The following is a 7438-nucleotide window of genomic DNA, read 5'->3' as shown; positions in this document are numbered from 1 at the left end:
CTATAAAGTCTGAGAATGTCTTCGAAGGGCTGGCTGAGGCTTATATCCCGGAGGGTGATTGACACCCAACCGGGTGGGGCTTGGTCCATTCAGATCTGCTGATTGACAGCCACCATGTGTCTTGTCCCCATGCTCATCTGCAGGTACAGAGGTTTCCCCCTGCAGTAGGCCAGTGGTGTACCACCACATTCACCCTCTTCTTTAAAAAATGTCCTGGGGGGGGGGGGGCAGGTTGCAGTAAAGAGCCCCAAAACATAGATACAGTATTTACAGGTTGAGATGGACTGGCGTCCGCTGGAGTCTGTGCGACCGTCGCAGGACTGGCTCCTGGTCACTGGTTGGTGAGGGTGAGGGTGAGGAGGGGGGCTGGAGCAGCTGGCATGGTGGAGTGCAGAGGAATGGCCGGGGTGTCCGGGGTTAAGGCGAGTGTATCGCATTGGATGGGCAAGGGGGTGGGTTCGTCCCCCACAGTTGTAGCAGGACTTTAGTGCCCCATAGCTGTCAGGGGTGTGTGTCAGGCCGGCGAGGTCATGGGCTGGAGGATGCTGGTGCGAGGTCCCTGATTGAGACGGTGTCCTCCCTGCCACTGCCGAACCAAACGTAGGTGTGGTTGTGGTTTGCGTGTAGGAGGAACACCTGCTCGACCAGGGGTACGGCCTTGTGCGCCCCCACATGTCTATGCAGGAGCACCGGTTCCGGGGACATGAGCCAAGCTGGGAGAGACATTCACATCACCAATTTCATGATGGGTCTCGTTGGTAGCCATGCACAGGAGTGAACGAATGGCTTGGAGCGCATCGGGAAGAGCATCCTGCCATCCTACGGACCACACCTTTGACTTAAGGGCCAGGAGAACTGCCTTCCAGATCACCCCGTTTTCGCGTTCCACTTGCCCATTACCTCTTGGGTTGTAACTAATTGTGCGTCTAGGTGCGATGCCCCTTGATGTCAGGTACTGGCAAAGTTCCTCACTCATGAAGCTAGACCTCCGGTGTGGATAAATGCGGGGTAGCCAAACGTGGTGAAGATCTAGGTCAGTGCCCTGATGACATTGGCCATGGAGGTGTCTGGGCAAGGTATAGCAAAAGGGAAGCGGGAGTATTCGTCTATGACCATGAGAAAATAGATGTTCCGATTTTTGGAAGGCAGGGGCCTCTTGAAGCCCATGCCAAGGCGCTTGAAGGGCCGAGTGACCTTCACGACATGAGCCTGGGGTGGGTGGAAAAAGTGAGGTTTGCATTCCGCGCAGACTTGGCCCACCTTGGTCATGGTTCTGACGTCCCTGACAGTGTGCGGGAGGTTTCGGGACTTGATAAAATGGTATAAGCGGGTGACGCCCGGGTGGCAGAGGGACTCATGCAGTGTCTGCAGCTGGTCATCGTGGAGCGACGCGCAGGTCTGGGAGAAGGTGTTGGGGGAGTCGTTAAACTTTCCTGGACGATACTGGATGTCATAGTTGAATGTTGCTAGCTCGACTCTCCAGCACAAGATCTTGTCATTCTTAATCTTGCCCCTGTGGGTGGTGTTGAACATGAACGCCACTGCCCGCTGGTCAGTGAGGAGGGTGAACCTCCTACCGGCCAGGTAGTGGTGCCAGTGGCGGACCGATTCCACGATTGCCTGGGCCTCCTTTTCAATGGCGGAGTGCCCTAACTTGGAGCCATGGAGGATCCTGGAGAAGAAGGGGACTGGGTGCCCCCCTTGGTTGAGGGTAGGGAAGGGGGAGCATGCATCGTGGTGACTGCAACATCCTGCCTGATGCACATGAAGGCTGCCTGCACCTTGGGGGGGAGCGGGAAAGTTTTGGCTGGGCCAATGGGCGAACCTTGTCCGATAAGCAGGAAACACACAGTGAGTAGTAAGAGAATAAGCCAAGGCACCTGCGGAGGGCTTTGAGCATGGTGGGGGGGTGGGGGGGGAAGGGTCAGCTCCATTAACGGGCTCATCCATTCTGGATCTGGGCCAATGACACCATGTGACATGATGTACCCCAGGATGGTGAGGTGGATGGTGCTGAACAAGCACTTCTCTTTGTTGTAAGTGAAGTTCAGCTCCTCAGCCGTCCGGAGAAGTTTTTCCAGGTTGGCTTCATGGTCCTGCATATGGTGACATTATCCAGGGATGGGAAAGTCGCCTTTAGCTTATGTCAGTCTACCATCCGATCCATCACCCGCAGGAAGATGGAGACTCCATTCGTGACCCCAAACAGAACTCGGCAGAACTGGTACAGGTGCCCATCCACCTAGAAGGCAGTGTAGGGCTTGTCCCGCTGGTGGATGGGGAGTTGGTGATAGGCCGACTTCAGGTCAATTGTGGAGAAGACCCAGTAGCAGACTATCTTGTTGACCATGTCGGCTATCCTTGGTAAGGGGTAGGCATCCAGCTGGGTGTACTGGTTGATGGTCTGGCTGTAGTCCATGATCATCCTTGGCTTGCTTCCTCCTTTGACCACTAGGACTTGGGCTCTCCAAGGGCAGTTGCTGGGCTCTATGTCACCTTCCGCCAGGAGCCGCCGCACCTTCGCCCTGATGAAGTCTGTCCGTGGTGCAATAGCGCCTACTTCTGACAGCTATCGGCTTGCAGTCTGGCATGAGGTGTGAGGAGAATATGGGAGGGGTGATGTGCAGCGTGAGAGGCCACAGATTGGCTGGGGCTAGTTGGATGGCGTGCTGCGGAGCGTGAGTGGAGATAGTGGCCCCCCGAAGGCGAGGGTGAAGTTCTGCAGGTGGTATTGGAAATCTAAGCCCAGGAGGACTGGAGCGCAGAGTTTGGGCACGACCAGGAGCCTGAACCCGGTGTATGCCTCCCCCCACACACACAGTCAGATCGGCCGAGCAGCACCCAAGGGTATTGATAGTATGGTCCTTGGTGGCGAAGGTGATAGAGAAGGTGGTGGGGTGGATTTTTACCTTTAGTGAGTGGGCCACACTCAGGTGAATGAACCCCTCGGTGCTGCCACTGACAATTAGGCACATTGTTACCTGTTGATTGATGTTTACGTCTATCATGGAGCACCTGAGGTCATGGGGAACATTCCTGGTCAGGTTGGTGGCTGCTAGGACCATCACAGGTCCGAGTCATTGTTCCCCAATGGTGGAGGAAAATTGTGGTCGTCGGTGTCCTCTGCAGGCATCGTGAGAGGTGAGTGTCGACCAGTGGTGCTCTCTGTAGTTGTGGGGTGCAGTGTGCGATGGTTAGCGGCATGGAGGTGTGGGGTGCGTTGGTAGGGCAGCCTGGTCAGCAGCTGTATTGACCACGTCGTCATTGTTGGAGGCCTGGGAGGGCCTCTGTCAGCAGCGTCTGTGCCTCTCCGGCCAAAGATGGTGGTGCCGTGTGAGTGGGTGAGGCATGGCTGGCCTTCCGGCTGCGCTTGTGACATCACGCCGCTGGTTGTCGGGGAGGGCAACATCATCATGGCTGGTGGGAGTGAGTCATTCCGTAGACCAGAAGCGATTTCATTGTATCTTCGATAGGTGGCGCTGGTGAGAGCAAGGGCTGATCCGGGCACATGGCATGCACACGGCGATCATTGCCGGTGAGCATGGAAGTTGGGCTGCTAGGGTTGGGGAGGCCACAAGTGGCTACGGGGCAATGGCGTTGCCCAGTAATTGCACATGGCGGGGACTGTGAGGGAGGGGGGAGAGGTCATAGAGGGCCGCTGAGCTGCCAACTGGCTTTGAGAGGCATATCTTGGCAAAGTGGCCTTTCTTGCCACATCTCGAACAATACTGGTTTTTGGCTGGGCAGGTTTGGCGCAATCGACGATCAGACCCACACCGGTACCCACAGTACTTATAGGGGTGCTGGGTGCCCGCAGCAGTAATGTTTTCTTCCCCAGCTTGATCAAAGGCCACAGCAGCAAAATGTGCTGACCATGCGGAGGCCTGAGGAAACCTGGAATTGAAGACTTTGGTGTGCAGGGCCACTGCCTCCAGGGTTCGGACTACCTCTACTGTTTTGGCCAGGGAGTAGATATTTTCTTTCAGCAGCTTCTGCCTGACAGCCCTCGCGCGTAGCCCTCGGACATAGGCATCTCTGATCAGCCTCTCGACCTCCCTTTCATCTACCCCGGGTTCAGCCAGATGAGGTCGGGCCAACTCACGCAGGGCTCCCAGGTAAGACTCTGTCGTCTCCCCAGATAGTTGGGCTCGGATACTGAGGAGGTACCTTGCAAAGACCACATTCGTGAGAGGTTTATACATGGTCTCGAGGGTGTTCATCACTTATGAGTACCCGGTGCAGTCTTTGAGTGCCTGGAAGACTCGGGGACCCAGCTTTGATCGGACTAAGATGAGCCTCTTTCGATTGGAATCCCTGTCGTAGGCCAGTGCTGTACCACCACAGATTGCTAGGTTTGGTGTCCCAACACATAAAACTTCAGACCGTGGAGCACAATTCACCTCTGCATTATAGTCTGCCTTCATGTGCTTTTGTGGCTCACACCTGCACCACACTACTGCATACTATCCACAGTCCAACAGCCTTGTGGAATGTTTCCACCGGCAACTAAAATCCGCACTTAAGGCCCGACTCAGTTGGGTTGATGAGTTGCCATGGGTTCTACTGGGAGTTCGCATGGCCCCAAAGGAAGATTTGTCTGTATCAGCGGCAGAAATGGTTTATGGCATGGTCCTTACAGTTCCAGTGGATATTCATGTACAACCAACTCTGACCTAGATGTCCTTCAGCAACTTCGACAGGGTATCACTAGCAGGAAACCTCTTCCTACCATCTGGCATGGAACTCTTAAACAACATGTGCCCCCCACAGCTCCTCAATGCTGATTTTGCTTTTGTACGCAGACAGGTCCCAGGAGTGCTGTTACAACGACCATATGAGGGCCACATGATTAAGAGGGACAGAGTTGTGTTCACTTTTGACATTGAGAGACATTCGCAACTGTTTAGTGTGGACAGACTCAAGCCTACCCATATGGATCCCACTGCACTCATTCAATGCCCCCAGCCCAAACGGCGTTGGCGTCCTCCTAAGGCACATGCAGCTGGTATTTTAATTTCTGGCGACAATTCTGGGGGGTGAGCGGGCGCACAGTGCAGCAATGCGAACTGTTGCCGGCAGGGTTCTGCGTGCATGCAGAACCATAATGTGAACATCTGCCTACTCACCTACTGCACCACATGCAAAGAGATACTGAGGAACGGCACGTTGAACCCCTGAGTCTCCTGCCGGAAGACGCGGGACACTTACTTGCCAGATCAGCAGCAATTTCCTAGTGACGTCCCACCTTGTCCCGTGGAGCCCGGGTCACACAGTATATAAAAGAAGCCTGTAAACCCTGAATAAATCAGTCTTCAGTTGACTAGTCTGGTGTGTGTTTTTGTATTATTTCAGTCGCTCTACCGTAGTAGCCGCTACATTACAAGGATAATAATGAATTGCTTTAAACCTGGATGATCTATCTATTTTCGATTTTTATTGCCCACCCTTGCTAAAGAATGATGAAATTATTCAAAGGGGATATGGAAGTGATAATGCTCTGGTTATCACATCTTGGTATTTCATTATTGATCACTTACGATTGAGTTTCACAAATTTTAATTACTCTTGCTGAATTTATTTGGCTCAATTAGAAGGAATATTGCCTTCAGTCCAGAAACTGATGGAGGAAATCATACTTTTATAAATGGATTCTCATTAATATTTCACCAAAGGTAATGCAGCATCCGAAAACGTACCTAAATGTTTCGCATGGGCTTCTGACACAGATTGCTAATGGCTTTGCAGTGATCCAAGGATGTGGTTTGACGCATTTTCGAAGTAACAGCTTCATGAAGAAACAAGGGGATACTAGTGAATACTTGTTAATGTAGGCTGTCTCTCTTTAAATATTAATTCATCACCTGATGTAGGTGTTGACCAGCTACATTCCATGAAAACCAAGCCTGCTTCCTGATACTCTATCGGGTCCTTTGTACTTGGTGTAAGATGATCCAACCAGACATATTGCTGTACAACTCATTCAACATCCTCTGTTAATGCTGTACCTCTCACCTTCAAAATTCATGTTTTTCTCTTTTAATCCTTCACTGTGAGAGATTTTACACAAATATTTGTCTGCATTTATATCCATATTAGCATTCCAATTCATACATGACTTTGCCACGTAAGTCTGACTACATGAACAATTGGAAGCAGTCCTTTGGGAAGAACCTCCCAACCCCACCGCCCATCCACAAAGAAGTTAAGAAGCAGAAGGATGAAGGGGATGACATATTTTCCACCTTCCTCTCCATGTCACACCCTTCCTGTGTGGCCATTGTTCCTGAGTCCTCCAAAACCACCAAATCCATTGCCTTTGTGAGAGAAAGCCAGCTGCTATCCTTCAGCACTTTCCTATGGTGTGTTTCAATGGGCAAGAACTGTGACGCATACTTGCCAGCATTCTCTGAACCAAGACTACGCTGATGTCAACCACCACTCTTGGAGATGAACAAAATATTTCAAGGGTGTTGATTTGTTTCTAATTAATCTGCAAGGTCTTTGAGCTGATTTCAGGTAAGAGGTTTTGAGTGAGCTGCTTTCAGTTGAGGGTTATTGAATGGATATGCTGTTTGCACTGTGCAGGTCATCACAAGCTGATTTTATTGGGGGTATACTCGGAGTGTCCTCCAGGGGGCACTGAACCTGTCCTCCGCTGAGGAGAATAGTTTTGGTTAATTTTCACATGCATGGAATTTACTTTTTGTGGTTTGCAAGGGTTTGTTGAGATATTACAACGATATTTGCTATCATCAGCTGCATTTACTTAATCTTTCAGAATGGGAAATTTCACAAGAATCCCATAAGGCAGAACAATTCTGAGCTGTGTGACCACCACATGCTTTGCAGATTTTTAGTTTTTCCAATACTCATGATAGGAACTTTGCAGACAGATTGTTAGCACAGATGAACAAAGACAGGTTATCTTAATTATAGCCAATGCTCTTCATCTGATTTGTGTGTTGGCCAGATCAAATCTATTCCTTTTTAGCTTAAATAATTCATGATGGGTTTTTTTAAAATATAGAATTGCATTTAAGGTTTGTGTTAACTCTGCTGGAATTGTACCAACAAGATTGGAATGTATTTTTAAATGATGAAATTATGTTTGGTTAGTCTCTCTCAATACCCAAGACTTTCATGTGTAGTCCTAATAGATCCAGAGGAAAGCTCCACCCCATTTTCCTGCAGTGTTGGAAGACTACAAAAGGGCATGAACATGACAGAGGTTGTGGCCGAAGTCCTACTTCAGCTCTCCTTTCCAGTTTTTCTCCAGTGGAACCCTGAAGGAGTGTTGCCTTGGCAATGCCATCTTTCAGAATTGACATGAAAGTCGTGGTGCTATTTGCTTTGTCAGGTTGAGAAATGATGACACACTTTCCTGATGTCCTGAACTTTTGTTACTTTTCAAACCATATAAATGGATTACATGATCACT

This window comes from Narcine bancroftii, chromosome 1, assembly GCF_036971445.1.
Source record: "Narcine bancroftii isolate sNarBan1 chromosome 1, sNarBan1.hap1, whole genome shotgun sequence".
NCBI classification, from domain to species: Eukaryota; Metazoa; Chordata; class Chondrichthyes; order Torpediniformes; family Narcinidae; genus Narcine; species Narcine bancroftii.
This window is presented reverse-complemented; position numbering follows the sequence as displayed.